The sequence below is a fragment of the Trichosurus vulpecula genome, chromosome 2, assembly GCF_011100635.1.
Source record: "Trichosurus vulpecula isolate mTriVul1 chromosome 2, mTriVul1.pri, whole genome shotgun sequence".
In the NCBI taxonomy this organism is placed as follows: Eukaryota; Metazoa; Chordata; class Mammalia; order Diprotodontia; family Phalangeridae; genus Trichosurus; species Trichosurus vulpecula.
Window position 1 is genome coordinate 378020825 of NC_050574.1, and position 26101 is coordinate 378046925.

At 38.1% G+C, this 26101-nt stretch overlaps 1 protein-coding gene and 1 pseudogene across 1 annotated transcript in view; both read left to right on the plus strand.

Moving 5' to 3' along the window:
* The window catches only part of PKNOX1 (PBX/knotted 1 homeobox 1), a 195615-nt gene that overhangs the window by 44892 nt on the left and 124622 nt on the right, over positions 1–26101 (plus strand). The gene's annotated exons all lie outside the window — the stretch shown is intronic.
* On the plus strand, positions 6366–23192 carry LOC118837214 (annotated as a pseudogene).

Genomic DNA, 26101 nt, shown 5'->3' on the forward strand with positions numbered 1-26101 from the left:
AGATGCTAAAAAAAAAAAAGTTGCTTTTGCATGCAACTAGGAAATAAGATATACTGGCAGTGGGGCATAGAAATCTATCTTGCCCTACAAGAAAGTAAGGGAAAAGGGATCAGTGGGAGTGGGGTGATAGAAGGGAGGGCTGACTGGGGAATGGGGCAATCAGAATATATGCTATTTTGGAGTGGGTGGGAGGGTAGAAATGGGGAGAAAATTTGTAACTCAAAATCTTATGGAAATCAATGCTGAAAACTAAAAAATATCAAATAAAAAATCATTAAATCTAAAAAAATAACCAAGAAAGAAATGAATTATAGAACAGCAGAACCCACTAAAGGATGGGGTGAAACAACTTTTTAGCTGAAGACAGTGTAGAAGGTCAGCAAGAATGGTCTGTGTCACCAGGGTTAGAGTAAAACACAGCCTAGCACCAGTGCAGACAATTCTTGGCAAGAGAGTGGCAGGCTTTGGGGGCAGTTGAATCAGCAGCAGTCACTCTCAAAACTTTCAGTCCACAGATAGTAAGGGGAAAGTGGTCATGGTCGGATGGAGATTACAGGGGTCCCTTTACTGGCTCCTGTTATGGGACTCTGTCACATTGCCCATAAAAGGATCTAGATCATTCTCCTGGCCAGCATTCCCAGCATGAAAAAGAGCACTAACACACCAGAACTTGTGGCCACAGGGGAATAAGGACCCTGTTCACAATTCCAGGGCAGAAAAGAGTTTTTGTGATGACTCAGACCAGAGCACAGGCCAGGAAGAGTAGTAAACACACTTCTCTTCAGATCATATCACCTTGGAAGAACTGAAAACTATAGATTCCGCAGAACTTCTCTGAAAACAGCTGTACACAAACCTTGAAGCTTGGGACAGTACCCCTTCCACCTCAGGAGCAGAGCCCAACTTTAATATAAAGTTAAAAGTCAATAGACCAAAAAACGAAAACAGAACTTTAACCACAGGGAGTTACCATGGTGACAAGAAAGATCAAAACACAAACTCAGAAGAAGACAACAAAGTCAAAACTGCTACATCCAAAACCTCAAAGAAAAATGTGAATTGGTCTGAAGCCCAAAATGAATTCCTGGAAGAGCTCAGAAAGGATTTTAAAAGCAAGTAAGAGTGGTAGAAGTAAAATTGGGAAAAGAAATGAGAGTGATGCAAGGAAATGATGAAAAAAGAGTCAACAGCTTGGTAAAGAAGGCACAAAAAATAGGCAAGAAAATAACCCCTTTAAAAAATAAAATAGGCCAAAATGGTAAAAGAGGCACAAAAATCCAAAGAAGAAAAGAACTCTTTAAAAAGTCAGATTGGCCAAATGGACAAAGATGTACAAAAATTCACCATAGGAAAAAAACTCCTTAAAAAGTAGTGTTGGCCAAATGAAAAAGGAAGTACAAAAGCTTACTGAAGGTAATAATTCCTTAAAAATTAGAATTGGGCAAGTGAAAGCTAATGTCTCCATGAGACATCAAGAAACAATCAAGCAAAATCAAAAGAATGAAAAAAATAGAAGAAAATATGGGACATCTAATTGGAAAAACAACTGACCTGAAAAAGAAATTGAGAAGAGGTAATTTAAGAATTATTGGACTAAATGAAAACCATCATCAAAAAAAGAGCCTAGACATCATCTTTCGAGGAATTATCAAGGAAAACAGCACTGATATTCTATCACTGGTGAGTAAAATAGAAACTGAAAGACTCCACCACTTACTTCCTGAAAGAATTCCCAAAATGAAAACTCCCAGGAATATTATAGCCAAATTCCAGAGCTTCCAGATTAAGGGGAAAATACTACAAGGAGACAAAAAAAATTTAATTGTCATGCAGCCATAGTCAGATTAACACAAAATTTAGCAGTTTCTACACTAAAAGGATTGGAGAACTTGTAATATGACATTTTCAAAGGCAAAAAAGCTAGGATTACAACCAAGTATTACCTACCCAACAAAATTGAGAGTAATACTTGAGAGGGAAGAATCGATATTCAATGAAATAAAGGATTTTCAAGCATCTCTGACAAAACGATCAGAGCTGAATAGTAAATTTGACTTTTAAATACAAGACCCAAGAGAAGAAAAAAAAAATGTAAACAGGAAAACGAAATCAGGAGGGATTCAGTAAAGTTAGATTGTTTACATTCCTACACAGGAGAATGATACCTGCGATTCTTTAAAACTTTATCATTATTAGGTCACTTAGAAGGGAATGCTTTAACCTTAATTAGAATTGATTTAAAAAGGGAATAATATATGCACTCAGTTTTGTATAGAAATCTATCTTATCACTTTCCCCTCCTATTTTCCTGTAGGTTAAGAGAAGGCAGGGGGCTGATGGAAGAGAGGGCAGATTGGGGGAGGCAATAGTTAGAAGCAAAACACTTTTGAGGATGGACAGGGCAAAAGGAGAGAGTTGTATAAATGGGGGAAAATAGGATGGAGGGAAATACAGTTAATAATTATAATTGTGAAAAAGTGTTTATATCAATCAAGTTTCTCTGATAAAGGCCTCATTTCTCAAATATATTATAGAAAACTGAGTCAAATTTTTAAGAATAGGAGTCATTCCCCAATTGATAAATGGTGAAAGGATATGAACAGGCAGTTTTCAGATGAAGTAATGAAAGCTATAGTCATATGAAAAAAATGCTCTAAATCACTATTGATTAGAGAAATGCACCCCCACACCTGTCAGCCTGGTTAATATGAAAGAAAAGGAAATGACAAATTTTGGAGGAGATGTGGGAAAACTGGGACACTAATGCACTGTTGGAGTTGTGAACTGATTCAGCCATTCTGGAGAGCAATTTGGAACTATACCCAAAGATCTGTAAAACCATGCATGCCCTTTTACCCAGCAATACCACTACTAGGTTTGTATCCCAGAATGATGAAAAACAAAAGGGAAATGACCTATATATACAAAAATATATATATATATATCATCTTTTTTGTGGTGGCAAAGAATTGGAAATTGAGGTGATGTCCATCAATTGGGGAATGAATGAACAAGTTGTGGTACATGATTGCAGTGGAATATTGTTATGCTATAAGAAATGATGAGCAGGATGCTCTCAGAAAAAAAATGAAAGACTTGCATGATCTGATGTAGATTGAAGTGAGCAGGACCAAGAGAACAATGTACATATTAACAATATTGCATGATAATCAACTGTGAATGACTTAGCTATTCTCAGCAGTACGGTGAGCCAAGACAATTCTGAAGGATTTATGATCAAAAATGCTATCCACCTCCAGGAAAGAACTGAAGGAGTCTGAATCCATACCAAAATCTACTTTTTAAAACTTTATTTTTGTAATTCTTTTTGGTCTCTGTTTTCTTTTGCAACATGCCTAGTATGGAAATATATTTTGCATGACTGCACATATATAAAGTATATCAAATTGCTTGTCTTCTCAATGAAGGGAGAGAATTTGGAACTCAAATTTTCAAAAAACATATGTAAAAAAATTAACTTTACAAGTAATTGAGGAAAAAATTATTAAATATTATTATTTAAATATTATATAAATTATTTATATAAATTATATAATATATAATATGTAATGATAAAATATAAATTATACAAATTATTTAAATATTATATAAATATTATTAAATAAAAAGAAAGCTATTGTATCTGAATACAGATTGAAACATTCTTTTTAAACTTTATTTTCCTTGTGTTTTTTTATTTGTGTTTTCACAACATGACTAATATGGAAATGTTTTTCATGACTGCATATGCATAACCTATATCAAGTTGCTTGCCTTTTCAATGAAGGGGAAGAAGAGGAAGGAGAGAATTCGGATCTCAACATTTTAAAAATGAATGTTAAAAATAGTTTTTGCATGTAATTGGAAAAAATTAAATTAAAAATTAAAAAATTAAATTAAATTTTAAAAAACCTGTGAAAAAAGACCATGGAAAGAGTTTGAAAAGTGGGCAAAAGACAAGAAGATCATCAAGATCATTAAAAGGGAGCAGAGGCCTGTAAAATAGTTTTGAATGTAATATTTTTGAATTTATTAAAATTTATCAAATATTTAAAATGGTATGAAATGGTGGGGGGAGCTTCTAATTTTTTCATAGGCATCCATAATGGTGACTCTAGAATTTTAAATTGGAAGATTTATCTCTTTCTTATGTTTATAATATCTCCCAAGCAAGTTAACCAGTGAATCAAATCTTTTCTTACAAAATGTTTCGACAGTCAGTTTTCTTTTTCTTTCAGGAGATGTGAAACATCTTTGTTTGAACAAATACTTCATGACCTGTCCTTTGAAAAAGCCTTCTTTTGCATTTCTGTGTGGTAGAGAAGTACTTCATATTCTCTTCCTATTTTTTTTTGCCAAAATCTTTAAAAAACACAGTAGTTTAGAGACCTGTTTCTGATAAAGTTGCTGACTTTTATGGATGTTGACAAAACTTTATTTCAGGGTTCTTGGAAGGATCTTTGTTGCCAGTAGATGGCCATGTAAAAAGCTATGAGTAAGCTTTGTTTACAGTGTAAGGATCTTCTTTTATAATTAATGTAGCAATACCGGATTTATCATGAAATATTTCAGGAGATCATTTTGTGCAAATATTATTAACCTTTTCTTTTAAACAGTTTTGCTTGGCAAAAAAAAAAAAATTCTTTTTATCAGTTTCAAACAATGGCAGACTTTGTAGTTTCTAAAAAGAAATTATAAGAACTGAATACTTCGATAATGTTAGGATGCACATATTGAACAAAAACAAGGAATTAGGAATATTAAGTTGTATGTAACTTCATCCAGTTGCATACCCAAGGGGAATGGCAAAGCTGCCAAATCCTTGATAACCTGCTTCAAAATGTTAAAAGAAATACCGACTTTTATAAGAAGTATCCCATCATCTTTCAATTTTCTCCTCTGTTGTGGTTGACAGACTAGTTTGACCACTTTCAGTGCATATGGCTTTACTAAAGTCTCCAATGGAGTAGGATTTCTTTTGTTTGGGTATTCAGTAAACAATTTTATAGGACATTTAAGAAAAGGTTTTTGTGAAGCAGCAAATCCGATTTTGGATGTCATTTTTTTTTTTGATATGAGCTTCCTTCACATGTAAAGATCCTTTATCATTAGATTCATATTCTGTATGGACAGCTACGAGGTGCTCTTTCCATTTTGTTGGCATGAGATTTCTATGGGCAAGAATTTTATCTTACAAAAAAAATTTAAGATTTTTGTGTCCAGTCACATTTGTTAAAGCAAATGAAACCATATAATACCTACCCTTCTTTGTACTTCCTTTTCTTTGAAATTTCAACTTACAGGGTCTAGAAAAAGAATAACATAAAGATAAAATATTTTATTCGATTGATATTTTTGAAAGTATTTTTGTAAAGTTTTAAAGGAATTTTTTTCTTTTTTTAAAGTAATTTCTTTGATAATTCCTCATAAAAGTAATTTGTATGTCAAGTAAAAGTGTAGGATAATGAAAAGATTTTTATGATTAATAAAGTAAGTGGATATTACAAATTATCCAAAGTTTTAACACTTTTATTGGCTTTTAATTTGCAGCAGACACACAGATGACGATAGTAAATGAGGAACTATGTGCTTCCTGGAATTTGGCTTTTGTACTTCCTTGGCTTTCCATGCCTTCCTAGAAGTAATGGCTTTCTTTTCTGATAGCAATTTTCTGATGGAATTATTTTTTAAATGTATGTTTTTTTCACAGATAATAATACACAGGCACCACTGTACATGCCTTTACTTCATAACAGTGTACAAAAAAAGAAAGAATAAGAGAAAAACAAAAGAATCTCTCTACTCAGAGTAAAACACTGTGCAGCACAGTTTGTTAGCCCTAGTAAGAAGTTACTTTAAATAATACATTTGAAGAGTTAGATCAATTATCAGACATTTTTAAGCTTGCCTTGTTTTCGTGCATATCTGTGGTGGTTTTAATTAACTAGGTCTTTCCCCCCTTTTTTGTTCTTTTCTGTTAAAACTTTTATTTTGTCCTATTAAGTTAAATTCCTGCTAGGCAGATGGTATTCTTCAAGATTTCTAAGTGTCATGCTTTTTTTTATGGTTTTGTTAGTAAATTTGGAATGAAGAAATAAGCAGCTTCTATAGCTAAAGGTTAGGGAGAATAATTGCTTTGCAATTTCAAAAGTGCTGTGAGGGGATGGCAGATTACAGCAGCCACCCAGCTAAACTCTCCCATCATTCCCCTCCAAATAACTTTAAAATAATGTCTCAGATAAAATTTTGGAGTAGTAGAGCCAACAAAAGGTCAGGGTGAGGCATTTTTCTGGCCTAAGAAAACTTAAGATGTAGGTAGGGGAAATCTGTGATACCAGGATGGAGACCTGTCTGGAACCCACATTATGTGGCAGCAACAGCAGTCACTGTGTCAGCAGCAGCAACAGGTTTTGGAGCTCTTAGACCAGAGATGGTAAGAGGTTAGACGGCTGGTCAGAAAGTGATTATAGGGGAACCTTCGCTGGCACTGGGTGCAGTTGGAATTGATTGCAGCTCTATTGCCCATACGCAGTTTTGAGGCAGAGAGGAACACTGGTTATTGGTTACAAGAGAACAGGGGCCCTGGTCACAGTTCCAAAGCAAGGAAGAGCTCTAGTGCTTGAGGCTGCAGGGAAAAAGGAGCACTTTCTGGATAAAGATCAGAGCACAGACCAGTAGAGCAGTGACTATATCTCTCCCAGAATCATACCACCTTGGAAGCATTAAAAACTTAGTCACCACCCCACCTTCTGAAAACAGCAGCGTGGAAAAGTCTGAAGCTTGGGACAATGCCTCCCTATCCTGAGATGAGCAGAGGTCAACTTGAACATAAAGTTCAAAGGCAAGAAATAGGCTGGAAAAAATGAGCAAACATTAAAAAAAGAATTTGGCCTTAAAAAGCTTGTTTTGTTTTGGCAGGGAAGACCAAAACATAAATTCAGAAGACCATAATGTGAAAACAGCCACCCCCCAAAAAAAACCTCAAAGAGAGATGCTCATTGGACCCAAACCCAACAAGAATCCTGGAAGAGTTAAAGAAAGGTAAGAGTGATAAAAGAAAAATTGGGAAAAGAAATTAGAATAATGCAAGAAAATTATGAAAAGAGAATTAGCAGCTTGATAAAAGAGGTACAGAAAAATACTGAAGAAAATAGTACCTTTAAAAACAGAATTGGCCAACTTACAAAAGAGTCACAAAAATTCACTGAAGACAAGAACCCTTTAAAAAACAGAACTGACCAAATGGAAAAGGAGGTACAAAAATTCACTGAAGAAAAGAACTCCTTAAAAAGTAGAACTGGTCAAATGGAAAAAGGTAAATAATCTCACTGAACAAAGCAATTTCTTAAAAATTAGAATTGGGCAAGTGGAAGCTAATGGCGCCATGAGACATTAAGGGACAATAACACAAAGTCAAAAGAATGGAAAAAAGAAAAAAATGTGAAATATCTCATCAGAAAAACAAATGGCCTGGGAAATAGATCCAGGAGAGATAAGAATTATTATGATTATATTAAGAATTATTAGATTATGTGAAAGCCACAATCAAAGAAAAAGCCTAGACATCATTTTTCAAGAAATTGTCAAGGAAAACTGCCCTGATATTCCAGAACTAGAGAGTAAAATGGAAATTGAAAGAATCTACAGCTAACTTCCTGAAAGTGATAAGAAAATGAAAACTCCCGGGAACATTATAGCCAAATTCTAGAGTTCCCAGGTCAAAGAGAAAATATTGCAAGCAGCCAGAAAGAAACACTTCAAATATCGAGAGGCGCAGTTAGGGTCACATAAAATTTAGCATCTTTCTTGTCAAAGATGTTGAAGTCTTGAAATATGATATTCCAGAAGGCAAAGGAGGTAGGATTACAATGAAGAACAACCTACCCAGCAAAACTCAGTACAATCCTTTAGGGGAAAAATGGATATTTAATAAAATAGAGCACTTTCAAGCATTCCTGATGAAATAGAAAATTTCACATTCAAACACAAGATTCAAGAGAATCATAAAAAGGTAAACATAAAAGAGTAGTCATAAGAGACTTAATAAAGTTAAACCGTTTACATTTCTATATGGAAAGGTGATATATATAATTTCTAAGAACTTTATTAGAGCAGTTAAAAGGAGTTTACATAGAGGTCATGAGTGTGAGTCAATCATGTTGGAATTATCTCCAAAAAGGTGGGGAGGGGGTGTGAAAGAGGAATGCATTGAGAGAAGGGGGAAAGGACAGGTAGAATGGGGAAAATTACCTTACATAAAAGAGGCACACAAGGAAAAGCTTTTACAACACGGGAAAATAGGGGGGTGGTAGGCAGTGCTTGAACCTCACTTTCATTGGAATTAGTTCAAAGAGGGAAGAATAGATAGATACATTCAGTTATTGTATAGAAATGTGTCTTACCTAATAGGGAAAAAGAAGGGGCAAGGAGCTGAGAGAGAAGAGTGTTGGGGGGTGGGGTGATAAAAGGGAGGGCAGGTTAAGCAAGGCAGTGGTTAGAAGCAAAATAGACTTTTGAGGAGGGACAAGATAAAAAGAGGAAGAAACAGAAGAAAATGGGGTGAATGGAAATACACAATAATCATAACTGTGAATGTGAATTGGATGAATTCACCCATAAAATGGAAGCAGATAGCAGAATGGATTAGAAACCAGAATCCCAACAAGAAAGTTTACAAGAGACACACTTGAAACAGAAACATGCACTCAAAGTTAAAATAACGGACTGGAGCAGAATCTAATATGCTTCAGCTGAAGTAAAAAATACAGGAGTAATAATCATGATCTCAGACAAAACAAAAACAGACCTAATTGAAAGAGATAATCAGAGAAGCTTATGCTAGAAAGGTGTCATAGCTAATGAAGTAGTATCAAATTTTTTTTGCACTACGTTTATTTGATAAAACCCTCATCTCTTAAATATATACTCAGTATAGAACTGAGTCAAATTTAGAAAAATAAGAACCATTACCCAATTGATAAATGATCGGACGATATATAGAGACAGTTTTCAGAAGAAGAAACCAAAGCTATCTATAGTCATGTGAAAAAATGCTCTAAATCACTATTGATGAGGGAATACAAATTAAAATAACTCTGAGTTACCACTTCATACCCATTGGAAATGACTAATGCTGGAGGAGATGAGAGAAAAATAGGTAACGCTAATAACCTGTTGGTGGAGTTGTAATTTGGTCAAACCACAATGAAAAACAATTTGGAACTATGCCCAAAAGGCTGTAAATCTGTGCGTACTCTTCGATGCAGCAATACCACTAGGTATGTATCCCAAAGCAATAACAGGAAAAGGACCTATATGTACAAAAAATATCTATAGCAACTTTTTTTTTTTGTGATAGCAAAGAATTGGACATGGAGGGGATGTTCATCAATTGGGGAATGACTGAATGAAAGTGGTGGCATATGATTATGATGGAATACTATTATGCTATAGGAAATGATGAGGTGAGTGCTTTCAGAAAAACATGGCAAGACCTATATGAGCTGATGCAAAGTGAAGTGAGAAGAACAGAGACATCATTGTGCATAGTAATGGCAATGTTGTAATGATGATCAACTATCAAAAGCTTTGGCTACTCTGGTCAATTCAATGATATGAGACAATTCCTAAGGACTCATGATGAAAAAATACTGTCCACTTCCAGAAAGAGGTGAGGGAGGATATGGGAGGAGAAGGAGAGAATTTGGAACATAAAATTTAAAAAGAAAAGAATGCTAAACAGAAATAATAAAAATTTTAAAGATGTGAGGTAATTTCAGTAGAAAACTTAGGAGAGTTGGGGAATATCTAGGATTTGCAAGTTTTTAAAGCAATGTTTAATGAAAATTTCAACAAATTAATTATGAGTATACTAACTTAGAATTTCAGGCCAAATGTTACATGGTATGACTAATTCTAAAAGGATGGTAATGTTATAGTGTGGTTTGAAAATAATTTTTATAGGGTTTGGTTTTGTATATGTACATGTATACACACATATATACATGTAGATATACATATATTATCTCATGTTATCGCAAGAATGAGACTTACTGGAGCAACATTTTGTGGAGTATACCTTTGTACTTTTCTTTAAAACTGAGTAATACAACAAAATTCACAAATACTTAAATACTGGGAAAACATAACTGGATTGCCAATTATACAACTTCGGTATTAGAACATACATTGTGTTCAGAAGATCCTACTATTTTTAAAGAATGCAGATTTAATCTTTTTTGCATAGAATATGTAAATGTAAGCAGAGTTGAGTTATTAAACCCTTTAATGCTTATACTAACTTCCACAGTATACTTGCTGACCTAGGCTGTTAGTGACATCTGGTGGCTAGTGTAGGGAACCATCTGTCTGAACATTTATTGAATTAGTTTTCACATCTTGTTTTTACCTGGAAACATTTCTTTCACTTGTATCCTTCTCTACACCTATACAACTAGAGTTCAGACCCTTAAAGCCCCTCACCTAGACTGTCACAATAAATGTTTTGCCCTGTAATTCAGTCCATCCTTCACAAAACACGCTGAAGTGATTTCCTTTAAGTACAAGTTCGACTATTTCATTCCCTTACATCAAGGATCTAATATAAATTCCATGGGTTGACATTTAAATGCCTTTATAAACTGGCCTTAACCTACCTTTCCAGCCTTATTACGTATTAGTCTGCTTTCCAGACTCCAGGATGTAGCTATTTTCACTTGATTATTGCTGCTCATACAAGGCAGTCCATCTTCTATCTTTCTACCTTTGCACAGGGAGTCTTCCATGTCTGGGAGGTACTCCCTTCTCATCTCTATGTCTTGGGATCCTTAGTTTTCTTCACATCTCAGCTCTACATGAAGCCTTTTCTGATAACCTCACTGCTAGGCTCTCCTCTACCACCTTGTTCCTGATTTGTTGTAAGGATGGGGCTCAAATGAGTACATCAAATCACTCTACCAAGTTTTAGTGAAGTGATGCCTTAAGGGGAGAACATATTTAGGTTGTTAGTCTAAATCTAAAGTCTTTGGTCAGCTGGAGTGAGGTTATAAAGGGAATGTATTCAGTTTGGCTGAGGAAAGTTGGTTAATGCCCATCTAAGAAATATATGGCCAACTTGGACTCATGAGATTGGAACAAGGTAAGCTAGGAGTGTTCAGCAAAACCCCTGAGGAAGAAACACCTGGTAGGGGAGAGGAGGGAAGCGTGCACCTCAGCTTCTATCTAGGCCAGAGGAGGATTTCAAGGTCCTTTGAAGAATCTAGAGGCTTTTGGATTTTTCATCTTCCTATCACCATCCTAGCATTATCCTCTGGGACAGCAACTAATGATAGTAGTGTCAACATCTGGAGCTAAGAACAGATTGGATGTGATTTGGGAGGGCTGATTCATGGCTACACAAGCAGTCCAGGAAAGAAAATACATCATGCCTAAGGGGAACTTCTTGAAAAGCCTACAAAGGGAATTTTTTTTTTCCAGTAAGCAGGAGTCATGAGTTGCCTCTTTGCCACATGTGTTCTCTGAGCTTAAGCCTGTTTTGACTTTTGGGAAGGATGCTTATATTAACTTTTTAAAAAAACTATTTCATTTTAGTATATTTGCATTATATGTTGTATATTTTTCTATACCACTTCCATAAGTACTCCTTTCTAAAAGCTAATTTTCTGGATGACTGATAATTAACTGACAATCATGATGGAAAAAGCACCAGTGGGGGCCTGTGAACTGTATCACTAAAATAAATGCCCTCTAGCCTTTCACTACTATTCTTTAGAATCAGTGCTGAGGAAAGATGTAGGGACTCAAGTTGATAGTGAGAATGGAGGTTGGGGAAGTGCTACCTTGTATACACTTATATATGTACATATTGTTTCTTCCAACACAACACAAAAGAAGGGATGGAGCTTTTGTCTTTGTATCCATAGCACTTAGCCCAATGCCTGGCATATTGTAGGCATTAATAAGTGATTACTGGTTGGTTTTATTACTTGCACAAGTTTACCAAATCTTGTTACTTTTATTTTGTTAGTTATGCTGTTTTTATTTGCTTGCGTCACTTTGCAACACATTACACTTTTCTGTTCATGTTTTTCATATCTTTTATTCAATAATATTCTATTACATTCATATGAAATATTTTGCTTAAAGTTGTTGAAGGAGGTTATGGAATCATTAGATATCTGGGATGTTTTCTTTTTAAAAGATTTATTCAGTATTTTATTTATCCCTACTTACACGTAAAAACAATTTTTAACATTCGTTTTTAAAACTTTTGAGTTCCAAATTCTCTCCTTTCTTTGCTTTCCCACCCTTCCCCTACTGAGAAGGCAAGCAGTTCGATATAAGTTATTTACTTGTGTAGTCATGCAAAACATTTCCCATAATAGTCATGTTATGAAAGAAAACATAGGACCCCCCCCCAAAAAATCAATAAAAATAAAGAAACCAAAAAAAGTGTGCTTCAGGATGTATTCAGATGCCATCAATTTTTTGTCAGAGGATGGATAGCATTTTTCATTATAAGTCCTTCAGAGATGTCTTTGAATCATTGTATTACTGAGAATAGCTAAGTCATTCACAGCTGATCATCTTACAATATTGCTGTTACTTTGTACAGAGTGTATTTTACTTTGCATCAGCTCATGTAAGTCTTTTCAGGTTCTTCTGAGAGCATGCTGCTCGTCGGTTCTTATAGCACAATAGTATTCCATCATAACACGTACAACAATTTGTTCAGCCATTCCCCAATCGATGGGCTTCCTCCCTCAATTTCCAGTTCTTTGCCACCAGAAAAGAGCTGCTATAAATTTTTTTGTATATATAGGTCCTTTTCCTTTTTATTTTTATCTCTTTTGGGATATTCATCTAACAGTGGTATGGCTAAGTCACAGGGTATGCATGGTTTTATAGCCCTTTGGGAATAGTTCCAAATTGCTCTACAGAATGGTCGAATCAGTTTACAACTCCACCAGCAGTTCATTAGTGTCTCATTTTTCTCACACTCCCTCCAATATTTGCCATTTTCCTTTTCTGTCATCTTAGCCAATCTAATAGAAAAGAAGCAGTGCTTCAGAGTTGTTTTAATTTGCATCTCTCCATTCAAGAGTGAGTTAGAACTTTTTTTTTCATATGGCTATAGATAGCTTTGATTACTTCATCTGAAAATTGTTTATATCTTTTGATAATTTGTCAATTGGGGAATGGCTCTTATTTTTATAAATTTGACTCAGTTCTCTATATGTTTGAGAAATTAGGGCCTTTATCAGAGAAACTTGCTTCAAATTTTTTTTCACATTTACTATTACTAACTGTACTTCCCTACATCCTGTTTTCCCTCTGTTCTATTGTTTCTCTCCTTTCACCCTGTCCCTCCTCAAAAGTGTTTTGCTTCTGACTACCCCCTCCCTGGATCTGCCTTTCCTTCTGTCACGCCCCCCTCCCCATTACCCCTTCCCTTCCTGTTTCCGTGTAGGTTAAGATAAGATTTCTATGCCCAGTTGAGTGTGTATGTTATTCCCCCTTTGAGCCAAAACTGATGAGTAAGGTTCACTCACTCCCCTCCTTCCTCTTCCCCTCCACTGTAAAAGCTTCTTCTTACTTTTTTTAAATTTATGTGAGACAATTTACCCCATTCTACCTCTCCCTTTCCCTTTCTTCTAGTACATTCCTCTCTCACCCCTTAATTTTATTTATTAGACATCATCCCTTCATATTCAACTCATATCTGTGCCCTCTCTCTAGATATAATCCTTCTAACTGCCGTAATAATGAGAAAACTCTTGTGAGTAACAGGTATCATCTTCACATGTAGGAATGTAAACAGTTCAGTGTTATTAAGTCCCTTTTGATTTCCCTTTCCTTTTTACCTTTTTATGCTTCTCTTGAGTCTTGTATTTGAAAATCATATTTTCTATTCAGCTCTGGCTTTTTCATCAAAAATGCTTGAAAGTCCTCCCTTTCATCGAATGCCAATTTTTTCCCTGAAGGATTATACTCAGTTTTGCTTTGTAGGTGATTCTTGGTTGTAATCCTAGCTCTTTTGCCCTCCAGAATATCCTATTCCAAGCCCTCTAATTCTTTAATGTAGAAGCTGCTACATTTTGTGCTATCCTGACTATGGCTCCATGATACTTGATTTCTGGCAGTTTGCAATATTTTCTCTTTGACCTCTGGAGCTCTGGAATTTGGCTATAATGTTCCTGGGAGTTTTCATTTTTGGATCTCTTTCAGGAGGTGATCAGTGGATTCTTTCCATTTCTATTTTACCCTCTGGGTCTAGCCAGTGGGGAACCTGTGACCTGGAGGGCTCTTGAGGCCACAGGTTCTCCACCCTTGTTCTAGACTATCAGGGCAATTTTCCTTGATAATTTCTTTCTTTAAGACTATTAATTTATTTAATATTTTTAGCTTTCAGCATTGATTTTCACAAGACTTTGAATTACAAATTTTCTCACCATTTCTAGCCTCCCCCCACTCCAAGATGGCATATATTCTGGCTGCTCCATTCCCCAGTCACCCCACTCCCCCCCATCCCCTTTTCCCTTACTTTCTTGTAGGGCAAGATAGATTTCTATACAGGCTGTAATGGGGATTGCCTGTATATCTTATTTCCTAGTTGCATGCAAAAACTTTTTTTTTGAACATCTGTTTTTAAAACTTTGAGTTCCAAATTCTCTCCCCTCTTCCCTCCTCACCCACCCTCCCCAAGAAGGCAGGCAATTCCACATAGGCCACATGGGTATCATTATGTAAAACCCTTCCACAATACTCATGTTGTGAAAGACTAACTATATTTTGCTCCTTCCTATCCTATCCCCCTTTATTCAATTTTCTCCCTTGACCCTGTCCCTTTTCGAAAGTGTTTGTTTTTGATTACCTCCTCCCCCATCTGCCCTCCCTTCTGTCATCCCCACTTTTTTTATCTCCTTCCTCCTTCTTTTCTGTGGGGTTCTATCTTTACCCAATTGAGATGTATGTTATTCCCTCTGGGTCAATTCCGATGAGAGCAAGATTCACTCATTCCCCCTCACCTGCTCCCTCTTCCCTTTCTACAGAACTGCTTTTTCTTGCCACTTTTATGAGAGATAATTTACCCCATTCTATCTCTCCCTTTCTCCCTCTCTCAATATATTCCTCTCTCATCCCTTAATTTGATTTTTTTTTTTAGGTATCATCCCTTCATATTCAGCTCACCCTGTGCCCTCTAAGTATACACGCACACACACACACACACACACACACTCCCTTCAGCTACCCTAATACTGAGGTCTCATGAATCATACACGTCATCTTTCCATGTAGGAATGTAAACAAAACAGTTCAACTTTAGTAAGTTCCTGATGATTTCTCTTTCTTGTTTACCTTTTCATGCTTCTCTTGATTCTTGTGTTTGAAAGTCAGATTTTCTATTCAGAGCTGGTCTTTTCACTGAGAAAGCTTGAAAGTCCTCTATTTTATTGAAAGTCTGTATTTTGCCTTGGAGCATGATACTCAGTTTTGCTGGGTAGGTGATTCTTGGTTTTAATCCTAGCTCCATTGACCTCCGGAATGTGGTATTCCAAGCCCCTTCGATCCCTTAATGTAGAAGCTGCTAGATCTTGTGTTACCCTGATTGTGTTTCCACAATATTCAAATTGTTTCTTTCTGGCTGCTTGCAGTATTTTCTCCTTGATCTGGGAGCTCTGGAATTTGGCAACAATATTCCTAGGAGTTTTCTTTTTGGGATCTTTGTCGGGAGGCAATGGGTAGATTCTTTCAATTTCTATTTTACCCTCTGGCTCTAGAATATCAGGTCAGTTTTCCTTGACAATTTCTTGAAAGATGATATCTAGGCTCTTTTTTTGATCATGGCTTTTAGATAGTCCAATAATTTTTAAATTATCTCTCCTGGATCTGTTTTCCAGGTCAATGGTTTTTCCCATGAAGTATTTCACATTGTCTTCCATTTTTTCATTCCTTTGGTTCTGTTTTATAATATCTTGATTTCTCCTAAAGTCACTAGCTTCCACTTGCTCCAATCTAATTTTTAAGGTAGCATTTTCTTCAGTGGTCTTTTGGACCTCCTTTTCCATTTGGCTAATTCTGCCTTTCAAGGCATTCTTCTCCTCATTGGATTTTTGGAGCTCTTTTGCCATTTGATTTAGTCTATTTTTAAAGGTGTTATTTTCTTCAGTATTTTTTTGGGTCTCCTTTAGCCAGTCATTGACTTGTTTTTCATGGTTTTCTCGCATCACTCTCATTTCTCTTCCTGGTTTTTCCTCTACTTCTCTTACTTGCTTTTCCAAATCCTTTTTGAGCTCTTCCATGGCCTGAGACCAGTTCATGTTTTTCTTGGAGGCTTTTGATGTAGGCTCTTTGACTTTGTTGACTTCTTCTTGCTGTATGTTTTGGTCTTCTTTGTCACCAAAGAAAGACTCCGAAGTCTGAGTCTGAATCTGAGTACATTTTCTCTGCCTGGCCATGTTCCCAGCTAACTACTTGACCCTTGAGTTTTTCGTCGGGTTATGACTTTTTGTAGAGTAGAGAGTATTTTGTCCCAAGCTTGAGGGGCTGTGCTGTTGTTTTCAGAGCTATTTCTACACAGCAAGCTCTGCCACACCAGTGCTCTTCCTCCCCCAAGAACCGCCAACCCAAACCGCAACTCATATCTAAATAGACTCTGCACACCTGCTCTGATCTACCACTTAATTCCTCCCACCAGGTGGGCCTGGGGCCAGAAGCAACTGCAGCTGTAGTTCCTCAGAGCTGCACCACCTCTGCTGCCCCTGGGGCGGTTGCCCAACCAAGAACTCCTCTCACTCTGTCCCAGCAGCTTTTCCCACTAACATTCTCTGTTGTCTTTGGTGTTTGTGGGTTGAGAAGTGTGGTAACTGCCACAGCTCACTGATTCAGGGCGCTAGGGCCTATTTCACCTGACTCCCGGTCTGGTTGGTCCGTGCGACCCATGCTGGGCTCTGCTCTGCTCCACTTCGCTCCCAGGTCTGTGCGATAAACCTTACCCTGCAACCATCCAGGCTGTCCTGGGCTGGAGCCCTGCTTCCCTCTGCTATTTTGTGGGTTCTGCAGTTCTAGAATTTGTTCAGAGCCATCTTTTATAGGTGTTTGGAAGGACCTGGGTTGGAGCTCACGCAAGTCCCTGCTTTCCAGCTGCCATCTTGGCTCCTCCCCCTCACCCCTTGATAATTTCTTGAAAGATGATGTCTAGGCTTTTTTTTTTATCATGTCTTTCAAGTAGTCTGATAATTTTTAAATGATCTCTCTTGGATCTGTTTTCCAGGTCAGTGGTTTTTTTAATGAGATATTTTACATTGTCTTGTATTTTTTCATTTTTTTGGTTTTATTTTATTGTTTCTTGATTTCTCACAATGTTCTTAGCTTCTATTTGCTCAATTCTAATTTTTAAGGAATTTTTTTTTCAGTGTGCTTTTGTACCTCCTTTTCCATTTGGCCAGTTCTATGTTTTAAGTTTTTTGTTCATTGAATTTTTGTTCCTCTTTTTCCTTTTGGCCATTTCTGCTTTTTAAGGCATTCTTCTCCTCATTGGCCTCTTGGACCTCTTTTACCATTTGGCCTAGTCCGTTTTTCATTTAATTAATTAATTAATTAATTAATTTTATATATTTAGTTTTCAGCATTGATTTTCACAAGAGTTTGAATTACAAAATTTCTCCCCATTTCTACCCTCCCCCCCACTCCAAGATGGAGTATATTCTGGTTGCCCTGTTCCCCAGTCAGCCCTCCCTTCTGTCACCCCACTCCCCTCCCATCCCCTTTTCCCTTCCTTTCTTGTAGGGCAAGATAAATTTCTATGCCCCGTTGCCTGTGTATCTTATTTTCTAGTTGCATGCAAAAACATTTTTGTTTGTTTTTGAACATCTGTTTTTAAAACTTTAAGTTCCAAATTCTCTCCCCTCTTCCCTTCCCACCCACCCTCCCTAAGAAGTCAAGCAATTCAACATAGGCCATATGTGTATCATTATGTATAACCCTTCCACAATACTCATGTTGTGAAAGACTAACTATATTTTGCTCCTTCCCAACCCATCCCCCTTTATCCAATTTTCTCCCTTGACCCTGTCCGTTTTCGAAGGTGTTTGTTTTTGATTACCTCCTCCCCCATCTGCCCTCCCTTCTATCATCCCCCCCCCACCTTTTTGTTTATCTTCTTCCTCCTTCTTTCATGTAGGGTAAGTTACCCAATTGAGTGTGTATGGTATTCCCTCCTCAGGCCGAATCTGATGAGAGCAAGATTCACTCATTCCCCCCTCACCTGCCCTGTCCCCTCCTCCCACAGAACTGCTTCCTCTTGCCACCTTTATGCGAGATAATCCACCCCATTCTATCTCTCCCTATCTCCCTCTCTCAATATATTCCTCTCCCATACCTTAATTTGATTTTATTTCTTTTAGATATCTTCCCTTCATCTTCAGCTCACCCTGTGCCCTCTTCTCTCTCTCTCTCTCTCTCTCTCTCTCTCTCTCTCTCTCTCTCTCTCTCTCTACATGTATATATATATATACACATACATATATACATACATACATACACACACATATATATGTATTATATACATATACATAAACATATATATACATGCATATTGCCTTCAGCTACCCTAATACTGAGGTCTCATGAATCATACACGTCATCTTTTCATGTAGGAATGTAAACAAAACAGTTCAGCTTTAGTAAGTTCCTGATGATTTCTCTTTCTTGTTTACCTTTTCATGCTTCTCTTGATTCTTGTGTTTGAAAGTCAAATTTTCTATTCAGAGCTGGTCTTTTCACTGAGAAAGCTTGAAAGTCCTCTATTTTATTGAAAGTCCATATTTTTCCTTGGAGCATGATACTCAGTTTTGCTGGGTAGGTGATTCTTGGTTTTAATCCTAGCTCCATTGACCTCTGGAATATCGTATTCCAAGCCCTTTGATCCCTTAATGTAGAAGCTGCTAGATCTTGTGTTACCCTGATTGTGTTTCCACAATATTCAAATTGTTTCTTTCTGGCTGCTTGCAGTATTTTCTCCTTGATCTGGGAGCTCTGGAATTTGGTGACAATATTCCTAGGAGATTTCTTTTTGGGATCTATTTGAGGAGGCGATTGGTAGCTTCTTTCAATTTCTATTTTGCCCTGTGGTTCTAGAATATCAGGGCAGTTGTCCTTGACAATTTCTTGAAAGATGATATCTAGGCTCTTTTTTTGATCATGGCTTTCAGGTAGTCCAATAATTTTTAAATTATCTCCTCTGGATCTATTTTTCAGGTCAGTAGTTTTTCCATTGAGGTAGTTCACATTGTCTTCCATTTTTTCATTCCTTTGGTTCTGCTTTATAATATCTTGATTTCTCATAAAGTCACTAGCTTCCACTTGCCCTAATCTAATTTTTAAGGTAGTATTTTCTTCAGTGGTCTTTTGGACCTCCTTTTCCATTTGGCTAATTCTGCCTTTCAAGGCATTCTTCTCCTCATTGGTTTTTGGAGCTCTTTTGCCATTTGTTAGTCTATTTTTTAAGGTGTTATTTTCTTCAGTATTTTTTTGGGTCTCCTTTAGCCAGTCATTGACTTGTTTTTCATAGTTTTCTCTCATCCCTCTCATTTCTCTTTCCAATTTTTCCTCTACTTCTCTAACTTGCTTTTCCATATCCTTTTTGAGCTTTTCCATAGCCTGAGACCAATTCATATTTTTCTTAGAAGCTTTTGATGTAGGCTCTTTGACTTTGTTGACTTCTTCAGGCCATATGTTTTGGTCTTCTTTGTCACCAAAGAAAGAATCCAAAGTCTGAGAGTGAATCTGGGTGCGTTTTTGCTGCCTGGCCATATTCCCAGCCAACTAACTTGACCCTTGAGTTTTTCAGTGGGGTATGACTGCTTGTAGAGTTTAGAGAACTATGTTCCATGCCTGGGGGGATGCGCCAGGTCCGCCCCACCAGCGCTCCTCCTTCCCCAAGAACCCCCAACCCGGACTGGCCTTAGATCTTCAGCAGGCTCTTCACTCCTGCTCTGATCTGCCACTTAATTCCTCCCACCAGGTGGGCCTGGGGCCGGAAGCAACTGCAGCTGTACTTCTGTAGCTGCCCCACCTTCGCTACCCTGGGGGTGGTGGCCGAACCATGAACTCCTTCCACTCCCACAGCTTTTCCCACTAACCTTCTCAGTTGTCTTTGGTGTTTGTGGGTTGAGAAGTCTGGTAACTGCTGCAGCTCACTGATTCAGGGTGCTAGGGCATACTCCGCCCAGCTCCTGGTCTGGTGGGTCTGTGCCGCTCACACTGGGCTCTGCTCTGCTCCACTCCCAGCTCCCTGCGGGATAGACCTCACTCAGAGACCGTCCAGGCTGTCCTGGGTTGGAGCCCTGCTTCCCTCTGCTGTTTTGTGGGGTCTGCAGTTCTAGAATTGGTTCAAAGCAATTTTTTATAGGTTTTTGGAGGGACTCGGCGGGGAGCTCACGCTAGTCCCTGCTTTCCAGCTGTCACCTTCCCTAGTCTGTTTTTTAAGGTGTTATTTTCTTCAGTATTTTTTTGTGTCTCCTTTACCAAGCTGTTGACTTATTTTTCATGATTTTCTTCTATTACTCTCATTTCTTTCCCCAATTTTTCCTCTACCTCTCTTACTTGATTTTCAAAATCTTTTTGGGCTTTTCCATGGCCTGAGACCAATTTATATTTTTCTTGGAGGCTTCGGATGTAGGAGCTTTGACTTTGTTGTCTTCTTCTGAGTGTGTTTTGATCTTCCTTGTCATCATAGTAACTTTCTATGGTCACAACTTTTTTCTGTTGTTTGATCATTTTCCTAGCCTATTTCTTGACTTTTAACTCTTTGTTAAAGTTGGGTCCTGCTTCCAGGGTAGAGGGCACACTGTCCCAAGCTTCAGGTGTTTTGTGCAGCTCTTTTCAGAGATACTTCAGTCCCTACCTGTAAGTTTTCAGTTCTTCCAAGGTGGTATGATCTAAGGAGAGGTGTTTACTTCTCTCCTGGCCTGTGTTGTGGTCAGTGAGCAATCACAAGCAGTCTTTTCTGCCCTGGAACTGTGAGGAGATCCCCCATTCCACTGTGGTTGCAAGCTTTGGTATGCTAATGCCCCTCCTCACCCTAGGACTGCCACCTAGAACTGCGATCTGGATCTGAGTATGGGCAAAGCAAGCTAGCAGAGAGATCTTGGTAATCTTCTTCTGGCCAGTTGTTCAACCCCCTTACCATCTGTAGACTGAGAGCTCAGTAAGCAGACACTACTGCTGCTGATTCAGTGCCTCTCAAAGACTGCTCCTGGTTTCCTGGCCCTGGGTCTGTGCTGCACAGCCTGCACTGGACTGTGCTCCACTCTCATCCAAGTGTGACAGACCTTTCATTCTGACCTTATAAGCTGTCTTTGGCTGTCCTTTTGTGGGGTTTGGTGCTCCGGGAATTGTTTTATGGCATTATTTAAAGGTGTTCAGGGGAGTTTGGGGAAGAGCTCAAGTGAGTCCCTATCCTTTCTCTGCCATCTTGGCTCCACCCCTCCTCCTCCTCCTCCTTCTTTTTCTTTTGCTATTTCAAATGATACTTTTAAAGATTTTGTGTACAGATAGATCTTTTTTTTCTGATAAGTGGAAAAAATCCTTAGGAGATTTCTAGTAACAGAATCACTGAAGAATACCAATAACTTTGTATTCTGTTATATAATCCTGTATTTTTCCCCCAAAATGAATGTACTTTTGTATTCATTTCCAAAAATTTATGACTCTACCAGAAGTTTGGTAGCAGGCCACCTCATTTTAATACTCTCTCAATTCCATTTTATCGCATTACTTCGGCTTATTTTTCTTATTAAAGACTCTAAACACCTTCTTATGTAGTTGCTAATGATTTGTATTTCTTCTTTCAGAAAGTTGCATATTCATGTCATTTGAATGAACTGCTGGCTATGTCCTGAGGAGGAATGGATTTGAATCTCACCTCTGACATCTGCCAGCTATGTGACCTGAGAAAGTCACTTAAGACTCTTTGAGCTTTCCAAGATTGTTGTGAAGTTCCAAAGAGAAAAATTTCTATAAACCTTTAAGTGAATTTCTATCAAATCCTTTAGAGGTTTTTGTTATTATGCACATGCACACACACACACACACCCCTCATTCATCTATTTTTATCTCCTATAATTTTTTTAATTTTATTTTTTTTAATTTAAAAATATTGCTTTCTCTTTTCCCTCCTCCATCTCCTTTTTAAAAAAATCCTAGTTTCTACTACGTAGTCCTAGTGTCAGACTCTTTGCTGCCTCCATGTGGCAGAAAAGTCTGTACTCTGCCTTTTGGGCACAAGCGTGCCAGTTACACTTTTATTCATGAATTATTCTCGTTCAAGCATTTTTCTGCTTCTCTTTCGAGAGGAGAGTCCAAAAATGGCATTTGTCTCATGCTTTTACACAAACCACTTCAGTGTTAAAATTTATAATATTCCCAAATAATAAGCAACATTACACAGTCAAGACTGAGCAGAAGTTCAGAATTTAGCTAACGGCCTCAGAGCAATAGTAACTTTAAAATGTTAGCATACCCCAGAGGGGAGGGTGGCATCAACTGGGGTCTGTAAACTTAAAAAAAATTTTTTTTTTGGCCCGTGAGCCTCTGCGCTTCCTCTTTGCAGCTCACACCGACCTTGGGGATCTCCCAGGACAACTGGCACAAGCTCCGCAAGACTGGGGGCAAGCGCAAGCCCCAGCACAAGAAGCACAAGTGTGAGCTGGGCTGGCCGCCTGCCAACAGCAAGGTCAGGCCCCACCGCATCCACGCCATGCGAGTCGGAGGAGGCAACAAAAAGTACCAGGCGCTGAGGTTGGACTTGGGCAACTTCTCCTGGGGCTCCAAATGCTGTACCCTAAAAACAGGGATCGTTAACGTGGGCTACAACGCATCCAGCAATGAGCCGGTCAGGACCAAGACGCTGGTGAAGAATTGCAGCGTGTTCGTCGATAGTACCCCGTACCGAAGAAGAGAGCCAAGCTGATTCCTGAGGAGGAAGAAATTTTAAATAAAAAGCAGTCAAAGAAGATCCAGAAGTACGAGGAGCGGAAGAAGAATGCCAAAATCAGCTCACTTCTGGAGGAACAGTTCCAGGAGGACAGGCTCCTGGGCAGCATCACATCCCCGCCAGGCCAGGCTACGTGCTCGAGGGCAAAGAGCTTGAGTTGTGCCTGAGAAAAATCAAAGCCGGAAAGGGTAAATAAACCCTAACTTGAACATTCTCTAATGGAATAAATCCCCAGATCGTTAAAAAAAAAATCATCATTGTACTTCAGTATAATTGATTTCTTTGCAATCCTATTTATTTTATTTTATTCATTTAAAAACATTATTATGAAGGGATCTATGACACACACAAAAAGCTTAAGAACCCCTGATAATTTTCTTAAAAGCATTTAATCCCTCTTTTACCACTGCTTCCAAGGGATTTCCTTTCTATTTGGTCAAAAGTCCACTCAGGAGATATATCTATTAACTGAAATAATCAGAGGTCTTCCTTTAGCTTGACCATTAATCTCGTCAGGGAATGAGGAGAGAGAGTGTGGTTCATAAGTGGGTCAGTACTTCCTATCTGTGCCTTATCGCCTGAGCTCCATCCTCAAGACAACAAACCATTTGTTTTTGAACTTTCTCCTAATTTTCTTGAAGAAAATGGCTAAGCCTTTGGTAAAGGGGAAAAAAGAATTTTGGGGGGACATAAGATTTTTTTAGAAGTTTCATTAATTTCTGATAAAATATCTCACTCAGGTGGACCTAAGGATTTTAGAGAAACACTTGTTTCTTAGTATTTCAGAAGGGTGGACAGGCTTAGTGTGCTTACACAACGTTGAGGTCTTTTGAATTTGCACAAGACCACCCAGCATGGCATGCCCTTATCAAAGAAGGTGCTGTGCTGTATGAGCAAAGCAGAATTGAAGTAGCTCAAAAGAAATACGAGATGGGCAAATTTAGAGAATCCATCCCAAATATTCACATGGACTATTTGTGCCTGACCTGTGGAGCATTCTGAGCTCGCATTGGTCTGATCAGCCACAGTTCGATGCACCGTAACTTGACTCTAACATGATGATACCATTTTGGTACTTTTTGAGAACAAGGGTCAACAACCAACCATTCTCTAAGTAAGCTCCTGACCTCTTTATTGAGGCAAAATTTAGTTTACTGAAAACATTTGGGTAATGCAATAGCAAATTGACAAACACCAAGAGAGGAGGCTGGAGAAAGAATATAGGATTTGAGACTTGCCTCAGCCTGGATCCTCCTTCCTAGTGTCAGTGGAGCCAAGGATTTTCTCTCAGTATCTATCTCCCTGCTCTGCTTCAGCCTAGTCCAGTATACCTTTTGAATCAAGATGCTCAAAATGTCTTCCCCAGATTTTGAGATAGCTTCTCTTAGAGTATGACCATAGGTGCTACCAGCCTGCCACTCACCCAGGTTTTAATCCTGGGTATTAGCTTTGATCCTTCTCCCTCCCTCTGCCAAGTTCTGTTGATTTTTACCTTTGTAACATCTCTCCCCTATCTCTATATCAATCTTGTCTTCTTTCATCTAACACTGCTATCACCATGGTAGGGTTCCTTATCACCTCACACCTAAACTATTGCAGTGGCTTGCTGGTTGCTCTCTCTGCCTCAAGTTAACTTCCACTTCAGTCATCTACCACTGAGATCAAATTGATTTCCCTAAAGTGTTAAGTCTGACCACATACCCCTTCCCTCTCCTCCATTTAGTGAACTCCGTACCTCCCAAACCAAATATAAAATCATCTGGCATTCAAAGTCTTTCCCAACCTGGACCCTTCTTAACCTTAACTGGAATACTGATTCTTGCATTTTACTCACCTCCATGTACTCTGAAATCTAGCGACATCGGGTCTGCCATTCTTCTCGTAAAACACTCCATCTCCTGACTCCGGGCATTTTAATTGGCTGTCCTCCCTACTTGGAACTCTGTCACTCCTAATCTCTACCTCTGGCTTCCCTTGTTTCCTTCAAGCCCCAGTCAAAATCCCACTTTCTACAGGAAGTATTTCCTAATCCCCCTTAATGCTAGTGCCTTCTCTCTCTCCTGATTATCTCCAATTCATCCTGTACATATATTTTGTTTTATATAGTAATTTGCTTGATGTCTCCCCCGTTAGACTATTAGCTTCTCAAGAGCAAGGATGGTCCTTTACTTTTCTTTGTATCCCCAGTACTTAGCATAGTGCCTGGCACAATAGTAGGTGCTTAGTAAATGCTTGTTGACTGACTGATTGACTGTGGTTGCTATGGTCAGAGTGTAAGGGTGGGGTAAAAATCAGCACATTTGGTTCTGATGCTTAGATTAGCTGCAACCTTTGTGATCAAAACAGTTACAGTTAAGTGTAAATAATGCCTTTAGGATTATGCTCAATTTCTTTCAGTAATTCTTGAGTAGAAGACTATCATTATCCTTCTGGAATATCATATTCCAAGCTCTCTGCTCATTTTTTATTGGTGGTTGCTAAATTATGTGTGATTCTGATTCCTTGATTCTTGAATTCTTTCTTTCTGGAAGTTTGCAGTATTTCACAGGTTTTTTCATGAGGAGCAAATAAAAGAATTGGTGCAGTAGGTTTTGTGGTATGCTTCAAGGCAATAAACATTTTATGGGATCCTTGGTCACCTAAACCATTGGTTTCTATAGTGGAGTACATGCCTTCCAAGATGATCTGTTGGAAATACATGGGAAAAAATATTAGAAATAAAGAAAATGGCACAACCACAGTTTTACTCTGCTCTTGTCCTTTCTTCTAACTGTGTTCTGTGCAAGCCATATGGAGTAGCTAGATCTATGTATATGACTCCTCGGGTATGCATAAACCCAGCTTAACACTTCCTTTTCCTCTCAGTCTTGCCACATGAAGTTAAAGATGTAGCAGTGCAACGTAACTGTATTGTTTCACTCGTTCTTCATGTTGAACCCATGGGGTTCAGGCTACAACCAGGATAGATAGACTCTCTTTTCTTTGAAATGTATGCTAATATGATCTAGCTCAGGGGTAGGTCACCTGCAGCTTTGAGGCCACATGTGGCCCTCAAGGTCCTCAAGTGTGGCCCTTTGACTGAATCCAAACTTCACAGAACAAATC